Raw genomic sequence first — 12427 nt, forward strand, 5'->3', positions numbered from 1 at the left:
TGTGCCAGGAAGCAGCAGTTCAGTGGGCATGGCATGGAGAGCACCATGCTCAGTGAGGGTTGCTCAAAGCCATGCTCCTCGGTGTCACCAGTGGCTTTTCTGTGGCAACGACTACACACCGCACATGACATGCCCTCCCGGTCACCAGTCTCAAAGCATCCCGGCTCCTCCGGCTTGGCGCCAGGGGCTGGAGACAAGTCACAGGTCTCGGTGCAGGGCAGCATTTCCCTAAGTGCTGTTTGCCGAGGCAGGTGCTGTTCCTTTCATTATCGCCAGGACATTTAAATCTCACTGATTGGCATTTTTGTCTCAAAGACGGTGTTTTTCCTGCTGAGAAACTGCATTAGATCGACGAAATGGAGCTCATTTCCATTCACTCAGCAGTCTCTCTAGAAATGACATGCAGTGCTTGAAACTGTTTATTTCCAAATTCAGGCCTCCTCCGCATCAGTCATCAGCTTCAATTACCAGTTTTCCGCAGCCGAGCCATCAGGCAGTCTGACACGAGGGTCCAACCTAATTCCCACCTTCTCCAAAGTCAAGAGCATAATGTGCAGATGAAAAGGTGGAAAATAGCCTGGACTTCATTAGCATGCAGAGCCCGGCTGTTCATTTGCTTGCTGCGAATGAAAGTTCTGACACTCGGCGCCTTCTGCAATATGAGAAAAGTCCTCTTCAGAGTATATGATGTCCTCACCAGCCAGCAAAGGTCATCAAAAAGGCAGGCGCTGACCTTGCTCCCTGCTCTTCATGACTAGTTTATTGATTCCAGGAACACCTCATTACATGCCGGATCAACATATTATTGCCATGTTCAGCGGCTGAATTGTTTACAAGTGTCTTTATAACCAGGAAAAAGCCTTCCGGATGATGCATGACTACACTCATTTGGATGTGACCTGCCAATTAGATGTTATCCGATCTGGTGCCGTGTGTCCTGATCCCTGACCGGGCCCGCTGCCCTGCATCAGCACAGGCCCATTTACTACTTCTTTCGAACGGCTCTTTGGCAAAGTGTCCATTAGCCTGTCAGTCTGTAAATATTTTATTTTTTTACCTTGGCAGCAGCAGCGGAGGCGCCGCTGGCACTCTCGCTCTGTCATTTGCTATGCATGAGGTTGATAATCAGCTGGGGGAGGTGAAGGGGGTGTTTTATGGCAGCGTCTGATGGCCCACCCCATTTGCAGTCAGCGTGCGTGGCCCACACTCCCGCGCCGTGTGCCACCCCGCCATAGGGACCTGGTATATTTTATTCTGGCACCAGCACTGCGACACCGCTGATTTATCAGCAGGGGGAAGGCAGGAGCAAACCTCCCTGTGCTCAGCCTTGCCCTGCCTCCAAAGGCCCCATAACTTACCACACAGCAAATGCATTTTCCCCCTTCTCTGTCTTTCTGGCACTTTGTGTTCACCCTTGTTAATATATTGTGCTGCATTATTTATCCCAGCCCGCTGCCTGGGGTATTTACACGCATGGAGTTACGAGAACTTCAAAAATAAATCATGGGGCACAACTACTATTTTAATCTCTCATTTCAGACACTTCTGTGGCTCCATAAAGTAAAGAGTGGCATGGCAACTCAACAAGGGAGTCCGTAAAGACATCTCCGTGCCAAAAAGTGGCACTGGGATCATGGCTTCCAGGCAGCCATCTGCGCAGGCTGGGGTTTTGATTTTTCTGCCTCAGCCTTTGGTGGTGGTGGGATGGCTGAGATGCCAAAGGAAACTCCATGAAGCCATGGATGTGGCTGATGTGGCAGTGCCGGGATATCCATGGGGGCTGTGGCCTAGCTGGAATATGATAAAATGTTCACACACATGGCACTCTCTGCCCGGAGCTCTACAAACGATAGTCAAGTTGCCCAGCACCCTTTGGCAATTGTCAGTGCTGAAATCCCCTTGCTGGGTTTAAATCCAGGGACCAGAAGGGCTGAAGAGCTCCAAGGGTGAACCCACAGCCCCCATAATGCTGCATCTCCTGCATCCTGCTCTCCAGAGCCTGCATTGCATCCTCCCAATCCCAAAATCCACCCTGCCAGGCCTTGGGCTGCCAAACCACAGGAGTGTGTCAGGAGAGACGGATGCCCATGCTGGGTGAAAGAAAACAGCTGAGGGTCCAGTTCCCTTCTTACAACATGAAGCGTTGGGAACTGGGGGCTGGAAAAAAATGGGATTTTAATTCCTTAAAATCAGGAATTTTAAGCACAATTAGCTTCCAGAATAAAAACTGGAATGTGTTTGTTTAATTAGGGCTGAAGCAAAATACACTCTCAGGTCAGACTAGTCTCAGGCTCTAGAGACAGCACAGTGCACTGATCTGAATTTTGGAAAGGAGGGGGAAAAGCCTCCATTTCCTAGCAAATCCCGGGCTCCGGGCAGCCCTGGAGCTGCTGGTGTTGAATATTCAGAGGGCTGATTCCCCACGGTGAGCTCAAAGCTGTAGCCAGGTAACAGCGCAGGCTGCCACAGCGGGAATGGAGCCTGGAAGCTCCAAATCCCAAATGTGGGATCTCCACCCGGGCACTGGGATCTCCCTCCCCCGGGGGAGGTACCAGGTCTGGCCTGTCCCACAGCCCCAGTGTGGGATCTGGCCTTATTTTCGCTGTGATAAGCCTGCAGTGGTTTATCAAGACCCAGACATCCCTCCAAATTTGGCACCCCATTCCTTCACTTCTGTTTGTGTCCCTGTTTCTGGATTTCTGTTCATGGCATAAATTCTCCTCTTAAATGGGAGAAAAAAATCAGCTCTTTATGATAGCAGACATGAAACTTGTATGACTATGGAGAAGTGTATTAACCTTTCCTTCAGCTTGGAGAACTTCATAATCTTTTAAAAATCAAGTTTTTATTACTTTAGGAGTGATGCTTAATGCCTGAGGGGAGTGAGGAGCAGTGGCATCGCCAGGCGAGCTCTTCGTCACTCTAACTTAAGGTCAGGCCTGTGAGTGCTGCAGGAACCACGGCCCATGCAGACATGGAATCATGGAATTGTTAAGGTTGGAAAAGCCCTCTAAGATCACTGAGTCCAAGCAGTCCTCCAGCGCTGCCAAGGCCACCACTGAACAGTGTCCCCAGGTGCCACATCTGCACATCTTTTAAACCCCTCCAGGGATGGGGACTCCACCACTGTCCAGCTCCAGGGCAGGAGCAGCCAAGCACCATGTCTTCCCATACAGCCCAGGTGAATTAAACTGGTGGGGTTTGGCCAGCCTGGAACTGGATCTCTGCATCCATGTGGGGAAGGATGAAGGAGCCACCTCAATTTTAATGTAATAATGGGTTTCTCTGGGAGAAAATCAGGATGTCCTTCCTGGGCTGAAATTTGGATTTATCAAGGCAACTCTCTGCCATTCCCCCTTGGAGAATGGGGAAAGGAGACAGCTAGGAGAACCCAGTCCCTTTCCAGGGGGTTGTGTGGGGATGGAAGCATCTGAAGAGCTGTAAATCCTGCACCCAGTGAGAGCAGTTTATGGGGCCACATACCTCACATGGACCTACCTGGAGCCCAGAGATGGGGGACGGAGCCCGGTGCCACAGCGCGTGAGAGCCTCTCTGGGTGGTGGGCACACACTGTGGAGGGCAGGCTCTTATTAATTACTGCTAATTGCTTATTTCACATATTGTTCTTGATGGGCTTTTGTTGCAAAGGGCTGCTGATATTTTAGGGATATGCAGGGTGAATCTCTGTCCATGCAGCCAAATCCCTGGGCTAGGGTTCCAAAGCCACCGGTGCAGCCCTCGCCAAGTGTTTCCAAACTGAATAGTCGTTGGGTTGGCAGATAATTCAGAAACTATTTGTATGAGCTGTTTATCAAATTATTAACTGCACAGATGTTGTTTGGTTGAAGAGCAGCTGAACCTTCTCTCTGCCAGCCGCAGAGACAAAGGTCTGCAGGAATAATTGGAGATGTGCATGGAATATTAAATTAATTTACTGCTCTTAATTCTTATGCAAATCCTGACCTCTGATAGAGCCTATCAATTACCCTGCACACAGGGAAAAGAAAGGAAAACAGTTCCTTTCTTTTCTTTCTCCCCCCTCTCCTTTTTTTCCTGTTGTTCTCCATTTTGGAGTTTTGTTTCTTTGTTGTTTTGTTGGGGTTTTTTCTTTTTCCTTTTGAAAGGGAACTTGAGAAAGGAAATATTTGTGGGAGGAAAAAAAGCCATTTATTTGTGGGAGAAGCAAAGGGCCAGGATTATTTAAGTGAATGTCCCTGTTGCAGCAATGTCCCCTGGGAGACTGTGCAGTTTTTAACATTGTGGGGTGCCCCAGGGGAGGCCTGGGAATGGAGGCCAAAGCCAGGCTGGAATAGCTCCACATGCTTCCCCAGGAGGGGCCCCACTCCACCAGTAACCGTGGTGGGTTGCAGTGGGAGAGGACTGGAGGCCTGGGCTGATCCCGGCCTGGTTTTGGAGGGGTTGGGGACAGGAAGGGGCCTCTAGCTCCACTGGGATCCAGCTGGGGTTCAGGTGGGTTATTGGGGAAGGCTTCCTGCCCTGGCAGTGGGGCTGATTCTGCCAGTAATTACCAGGGAAGAAGAAAGAGAATTTGTTGTCATGTCTATTGTGAGATTCCAGGTAAAATGAAGCAGGATTTAATTGGTCCTCGTTAAACAGAGCTGGGTTTCTAATATGAAGAAAGCCCTCGTCCAGGCACTGTTTAATTGGGGCTGTGTGCGCATTGCTCAGCCGGCACTTAAAGGCAGATGCCAGGCCCTGTTCTTTCATCCCATTTTCTAATAAGGATAAATAAACAGGATGAATAATGCAATCGGTCTCTCCCTCGACCCCTGTGAGACCCCAGCAGCGCAGTGCTGTTCACCCCAGAGCTGTTCCCTGGGATCCATTAATCCAGCGTGAGCAGGATCCCTGCACAAGAGCACCCGGTGTGGCACCGATGGCTCTGTTAGCAGAACCCCCAGGTCCAGCTATGGAGCAGTTTGGGGAATTCCTTGGTTAGTGGCTGTCAGAGGGGAGCCTGAAGAGGGGATGGGGCTCAGGGGGCAGGAGGGGAAAGAAGGGAGAAAACAATGGAAAATAAAATTATGCCTTTACTTTTTATTTTTCCTTTTTAATTTTTTCCCCCATAAATCCCAGGAAGCCCTAAGAGACTGCACTCCCCCTCCCATGCAGCCCACTCGGGTAATTTCATTTATCCTGTAAATCTAATTAGCAATCCATGGCTGACATTAATAGGAATCTAATGAGGCCGGCGATGACCAGATTATCAGGCGAGCTCTGACAGAGCCTTAAAGGCACATCGATCCCTGCCGTTGGTGGGAGCCAGAGGGGGAAAAGCTGCTTTAAAGGGGGAGAAGAGAAGAAAAAGAAGAAAAAAGAAAAGATGGAAAGAAAGGAAAAAAAAAAAAAAAAAAAAGACGAGGGAGGGGGAGAAAAACATGAGGAAAACCGGTGCGGGTAGGGCTTGGCTGCTTGGCTTATTAAGGGAGCTGGAGCTTTGCTGGAAGCAGTTTATCCACCAGCATCGGGCCTCCGTCCCTGCTTCTCCTGAAATACTATTCTGCAGAGGAGAAAAAGGAGGGCGGAAATAGGGAAAAAAAAAAAAGAAAGAAAAAAAAAAGAAGAAGAAGCCGGAGCCCAAGGAGTTGCTGTGCAATTTATTCCAAGGGGTGGCTGTTGAGAAGGCGGCAATTTGCGGCGGCCGGGGGTTATTTAGTGCGATATGAAATCAAATGATCCTATTGCTTAAATAACAGTGTCTGGGAGGAGAAGCGAGCGCGCTCCAAAGGTAATTGTCTCCAGATGATATTCCCATTATCCCCCAATCCCGGCCTAAACGCTGCCACGTCGGACTGGAATCGATACGGCGAGAGGACCGAGGGGGATCCCGGCGCCGGGGGGAGGCATCCCCGGCACTGGCCCCCCTAGGGAAAAGCGGCAGGGCTTCGGGGAGACCCTGAATTCCCTGTGTCTGCTGCCTGTCCTTGCCTCCGCGGGAGCGGCAACACCGGCGGGGGAGCCGATCCCGGAGCCCAGGTAAGGGATCTGCGAGGGAAGAGGGAACCCGACCCCTTCCATGCCCCGGCGGGCATCCGCTCTCTGAGCGGACCCTGCTGCATCGCTTCCCCCCAGCCCAGCTTGTCGGGTCCGGTGCGACCTCCCGCGGCCCCGGTCCAGCCCGGTCGCACTCGGTCACGGCCGCCTGCGGTCACCGATGCCTGCGGTCGGTCCCGTTTGCCCGGAGCCGCTGGAAGCGCAGCCAGACCGGAGGCGGCTTCACACTGGATCCCCGGGTAGCGGATGGAGCGGCGACATCCGCTCTCCGCGGCGCTGCCCGATGGCAAAATCGTCAGAATTCAATGGCATGAGGGAAACGACGGAGGAAAATCCAAGAGGGCGGAAGGCGATGAGCGGGCGGCAGGGGCCAAGCTAGCGGCACCTACCTGGGCGGGGGTCCAGGCTCACTATGTGGCCGCTGCGGCAAAGCGGACAGAATGCTCCGGTTGCGGCACCCCAAGGCGAGCGGCGGCCCCGCAGCTGCTCCCTCAATTCCATCCGCCCGTGGGGTGGCTGGGGTTCCCGCCAGAGCTGCGGGTAATGGAACGGGGCTTTTCCCCTTTTCCGCCTTTCTTTGTCAGCCTTTCGCCCGGGCGGGCAGCGCGTCCCCGGCGCCTCGGGCACGGAGAACAAACGCGCTCCTGCAAAAGAATTAATGCGAGTATCGAGGGAGCGACTCCGGGCTGAAACGCTCAGGAGCGTCCCGGCTGTGGCAGCTCTGTGCTCCCGGGGGCCATGGTTTGCCCTGGACTGGTAACAGCCGGAGGTGGCTGTGCTGAACTAGCGGGGACACTGCGGGAAGCGGCAGGAGGAAAATCTCGGGGTCAGGCGCCTCTCTCGGGTCCTGATGAGAATAGGGCACAGGTCACCCCTCGGACCGCCGGGAGAGGCTGGTGTGGTTTGTGTCTGCAAACGGGCAAAGCATTCGGGACCTGAAGCCTGGAAGTGAGCCCCAGCCTTTGCCCACCTGTGTGTCCACCCCATGCCGTCTCACTGGTAAGCTAGAAACGCATTTTTGAGCACTGTCAAAATGCATTGTTGGAGGATTTTTCCACCTCTGCTCAAGCCTTTTTGTCAGCTTCAGCCTCAGGTTCCTATTTCTTGTGTGACATGTTCTGAATGGAGTGCAACGCCCAGGGGTGCTGAGCTCGAGCGGACACAGCTTAATTAATTCAATAGTGCGCTCTCTGCTTTTTACAAACAAATTAACAATTGATATGTATGGATCCTTTCATTTACCACCAGAACAATCTTCTGCACAGGACAGGGGGAAAATGCCTAATCAGTCATAGCAAACCAGCGCAGTGGTTTGGGGAAGTAAAAAATGGTATGTCCACTCAAACCTGGATTTCATAGCACTGGAGAACTGGGAGAGGCAGGACGCAGGAATTGCCCCAGGTGAGTCCTGGGCTGGCTGCACAGGCGGTACTTCCTCAAGCCGCAAGCTGCAAGCCAGCTTCCCCAGCACTCCCGAGTCCGGGCACTCAGCTCCAGACCTCTGGCAGAACTGAGATTTGAACAGAGGCAGCAGCCAAGCCAAGCCCATGCAGGAGCTTGGAGTCTCCTTCGGTGTGAGCTTGGGGCTCTGTTCCCTTTCCTGCTGCATGGCCCTTTTGTTAATCTGCTCCCTTTTATTTCCCAGAGTCGCTGCTGACCTCCAGGTGCTCTTGCTGAGATACAGACGTGGTGGGCAGGGTTTGAGTGCTGGGGTATGAGGAGGCAAGAAATCCTCCAGGGACCCCATGTTTGTCAGTGTGTCTGTCCCAAGAGCCGCACCCTGCAGCCCGTGCTGCGAGATCCCAGTTCCTAGCCCCACGAACCGCACAGCTCGCCCAAGTGCCTCCCTTTGTTTCAAACCCTTGGAGCCCGGAGCACTCATTTAACCTGACTGCGAGTGCATCAAAGTGGCTGACAATTAGGAAATAAACAAATATCATTTGAGGCGTTTTTGAGTGGAATCCAGTCATACGTAGATGGGCTCATTGCTGTTGTTACCATACTGAATATTCCTCATAGTTGTAATATTTGCGCTGTGCAGCAGCGTCCCTGGCATGGCAAACATGGCATTTTTTCACTGTGCAAAGGCTTCATTAATCAAACCAGACAATGGGCCAGACACATCCCTTTGAGCTCACTGCTCGGATCCTCCAGGCTTTTCACCTTGTCCAAATGCCTTATCCCAGTCAATTCAGGCAGCAGCTCTTCAGAACCGATCAATCTGAACTGTGGGACTGACAGGAAAACATCTAATTCAGTTAAAAGAATTCCACAGTTATTTTATATTCTCCTTTTAATTTTTCATGACTTGTAGAAGTTAAACTTTTTCAGTCTTCCTATCTGTACATGAGACCAATATGGTTATTTGTTAAAACAGTAATGAAAGAGCCTGATAGATCTGTGTCCTTTAAAGCAGCAACAGCAGCAGCAGCAAGCACTGAGATCAACCAGGATGGACTGGTCTGGCCAAGACGTGGCCCTGCTGGCAAAAGCTGCAGAGCGGACAGCAGAGGGAACAGCATGGCGGTGAAGGTGCCATCCTCCTGAAAGAGGATCCTGGCAAAAGCATGGCTTGATGCAGGGGACAGCATGCCAAAGGCAAGGTAGGACCTTGTGTGCTGGGAACATGTGTGGGTGCAGTGTGCCCTTTTCCTCACTACAGCACCGCGTGCTCCAGGCGCAGAGCCAGCATCAGGACAGTCAGGCACAGGGAGTCCTGACAGCCCCCGTGTCAGGAGGGGAGGAGGGGAGCCTGTGGCAGGTTCTGCTTTGTACCGGGTTCTGTCCCTTCGGGCCAGGCTGCAGCTGAGTGGGACACTGGTCCCCCCAACCATGGGACCTCAACGGGCACTTGTGGCACTGAGCTTGGCTGTGTGTTGTAAGCCATTTCTCCCACTTGCGGTCTGGACACTGCAGACATGAAGGACGTACTTCAGAATGAGCCAAAATACCCTCTCCTGAACAGAAATACACCAGAGCTGGTTCAGCTTGAAGAACAGAAGTTGAAGGAGCTGTGGCACAGGGCGCTTCTGGGTGTGAGGTGTAGATGCTTTTAGGGAAGACGAGAGTTGAGCCCTTTGGCTGTGAGTGATCTGTTTTGAATTCAGCCTCTGGGCTCACATCTCAGAAAGCCTGAATTCAGTTCTCATTTCTTCAGGGACAGGAAAACTCAACACTGTCAATCTCCTCTTTCCTCTTCAGACAGCAGCAGACACTTGAATGGAGACTCCTCGTGTTTACAGCCTGGTCACAGGAGCGACTGAGACCCAATATGTCCCTGACATCCTCTCTGGATGCCTGTCCTTGGAACAGCCTCATTCATGTCACACCTGCTCCATTCTGCTCACAAAGCCTCCTGAGCTGCACAGGACACTGGAAAAGCACTTGGAGATGGCTGGAGAAGGAAGGGGGCTTCTGGAAAATGATCTCTAAACCAGGCCCTTCCTTGTGCCGTGGCTTTTCTGGAGCTCATTAGTATCAGTGGTATGTGCTTATATCTCAATTCTCCAGGATTAATTCAAAATGCACAGACAGTGCCATGCCTAGGGGCTTTTCTATTATGTCACCAGGCTTTGGCTAAGGCCCTTACATTTTTAATAAACATGACATGGCTTAACTGCTGCGGTCTCCAGGTTTTTGTGTACTCAGCCGTTGGGTTCTGTGTTCCAGGTGCCTGCTGAAGGAACTCTGCCTTTTTTTCTCCTGAGGCAGGAAATCTGAGGCCAGGCGTGGCGTGCGCTGCTTGCGCATCAGACACAAGTAATAACAGGTTTCAAGGAATTGTACCACTTAATAAAAGCATTTTATTACATTTAAATGTATTAAAATGCGAACATTAAATTCAACACGCTAATTACTGTTTCCAGGCATTGCCTCTGACAGGAAATGGATCCTCACAACTGCTCTGCTGAGATCACTCACTGCTTTTACTGCTCCTTGGTTCCTGGTGTGTTATTAGGGCTCTGCATTTGAGACTTCAGTCATTAACAAAAAGGACTCGTATTGGGCATTATGTAAATTCTATGTTTTCACCCAGCTACCGTGGCCTGTGTTATGTGTCTCATTGAGAAAAAGAAAAGCAAATGCATTTGCCCTGGCTTGTGCACAAGCTCACTGTGCTCTCAGGGATCACCCAGGCACAGGCACAGAAAGGGAAAACCTCTTCCCAACACATCCCTGTGTTTCTGAATCCCTTTCCACAGCAATTTGTCCCCCACCACCTGCTGTGTGTCCCATGACATGGTACCACGGACACCAACAATTCTTGCTCTGTAAGGAGTTTCCCACTTTTCTGGGAGTGAGGGACTTTCCATCTATGCAGCAGGCATGTGCAGCATGTGGATCCATTTTCCTGGAAAACCGAGAAGCCCTGCCAGGGGTCTCTGGTAGGTGGGAGGCCTTTGGCCAGGTGCTGAGCTCCATAAGGCCAATCCTGCACCTTCTGGGATATGGTTACACCCCAGTGAAAAGGGGGATGCTAAAGGACACTTGGCTGCCTCCCTAAATGAAAAAGAGTGTAAAGATGTTCAGATTAGTGCACATCAGTCCCTGCACTGGAATCAAGAGATGCTTTGGTTTGGCAGCTACTGTGGACAAAGAAACTGTTTTGTTCAAAGTGTATTTAATGCGACAGAAGGAGGTGGCTTCCTTTGACAGTTTTACAGCTCTTATCAGATTACATCAAAATTAAATTAAAACAATCTAAAAGAAGTGTGAAGTACTGCAGGGAGACCACATAGAAGGCACTCCTCTTTGTAGGCTTTCAGGGATGGGACCACATTTCTTATCAGGAATAGGAGGATGGAGATTATTCATGAATCAATTATGAGCCTGAGAGCTGCGTGAGCACCAAGACACAGAACAAAGTGGGAAATACATGGGGAGGACCAGGCTATGGCTCCTTACTTCCTTATTTTTTTGTTAAATAAATAGCAGGATGTTGAGCCCTGCCTGCATTTCAACACCCTCAAGCTGCAGACCGAAGTCCACAGTGAAAAAATCCTCCCGAGGCTGCCCAGGAGACAAACTGTGCAGCCCAATGGGTCAGGAACTCTCAGCCCCTTTCCACCAAACCCTAAAATTGCAGTTTGGGAATAAGGTTTCCAGTGGGCTCAGGATTTCAGACAGTGCTGGAAATGCTTGGAATTTTTGTACTGTTTTAGGTGCTCTTTTAGCAAACACAAATATTTCTGAAAGCAGCCCCAGATTTCACCGGTGGGCTCTTGTGAAGGTGTGAGGGAGATATCCTGAACACATCTTTGCTTTCAGTAAACAGAAGAAGGGGGGAGAAAAGTCCTCATGATGAGTACGTTTTATGGGAATGCAACACTAAAAGGCTCCTAAATCCCCTGCTGGGCATTCCTGGAGTGGGAAAGCTCTGTCTCAAGCCAATGTTCTCCATATTTTGTTGGGCCAGGTATTTAGACAGACACAAAGGGTCAGAGCCAGGCTAATTTGGGGACAGCTGGGGTGCCACTACATCCATTCCACAGAGCTTTTTACTCTGTGTTTAAATTCATGGAGCTGAGCTGGAGGTTGCAGGTGTTGGAAACACCAGGAACGCTGCTGCATCACCAGACCCAGCCTAGGAACACCAAAAGTTTTTGATCTCCCCTAGTCCAGGGCATGTCCCCAGCCAGAGCCTCCAGCTCCCGACGAGCTTTCATGTGTCAGTTCTTGGCCAGAAGTTCTAACAAAGGGTAATTACTATGATGATCTCGAACTGATTGCTGTCCTAATTATGCTCAAGCATTTCACTGCTCTCAGCAATTTTGTCTATTGATGTATAGCTTCTCCTTTGTTTCAATTATTCCCACAGTATACAGATTTTATTGGGGCCCTGGAATTTAAGTGCTCATTTGGCAACTTCCTTTCAAAAAGATCGAAGTTTTTAACTGGAAACGAAAAGCAGGTGTTCTGTTTTCATTTTCCAGCTGGAGATGTGAATGCAGGGCTGGAGATGACTGTGGCTTCTCCCATATGAATTTTGGAGAGGTGACAGCACCAGAGGGACAGAGTGACACTCCAGAGGACGAGGAATCAGGGTTTTTTTCTTGAAAACCGTGGTGTACAATAAACTCGGCAAAACCCACTGTAACTGTCCAGCAGCTCCCAGTTATTTTTTGTATTGACGCTTTGCAAATTCCCCCCTTTTCCAGGGACACGGATCCTGCCTTGCCCCAGATGTCCTCCAGCACTAAGCCGGGTGCTCATTCGGGCAAACAGCAACACCCGCGGTAACAACGTGGTGGGGAGAGATGGGGTGACGATAAGTAATTATTTCAAACAAAACACAACAAAACACCAAAAAAACAAAACAAAACACAAAACAAAAGAAAACAACGGCTTCAAGCGGTTTCCAAAGTGCCTCTGGGCGGCGCAGGCCGCGCCCGCCCGCCCCCATGGCAACGCG

General features: G+C 50.7%; 1 long non-coding RNA gene across 1 annotated transcript in view; it reads left to right on the top strand.

Annotated features, from left to right (window-relative positions):
* LOC134547405 (uncharacterized) overlaps positions 1-9621 on the top strand; it is a 66572-nt gene extending 56951 nt beyond the window's left edge. Inside the window, exons 4-6 of the long non-coding RNA XR_010079463.1 lie at positions 2858-7014; positions 8429-8618; positions 9217-9621. This is a non-coding gene — a long non-coding RNA (uncharacterized LOC134547405). The remainder of the gene's footprint in view (positions 1-2857; positions 7015-8428; positions 8619-9216) is intronic.
* The last annotated feature ends 2806 nt before the right edge of the window (positions 9622-12427 follow it).

This window comes from Prinia subflava, chromosome 2, assembly GCF_021018805.1.
Source record: "Prinia subflava isolate CZ2003 ecotype Zambia chromosome 2, Cam_Psub_1.2, whole genome shotgun sequence".
Lineage (NCBI taxonomy): Eukaryota > Metazoa > Chordata > Aves > Passeriformes > Cisticolidae > Prinia > Prinia subflava.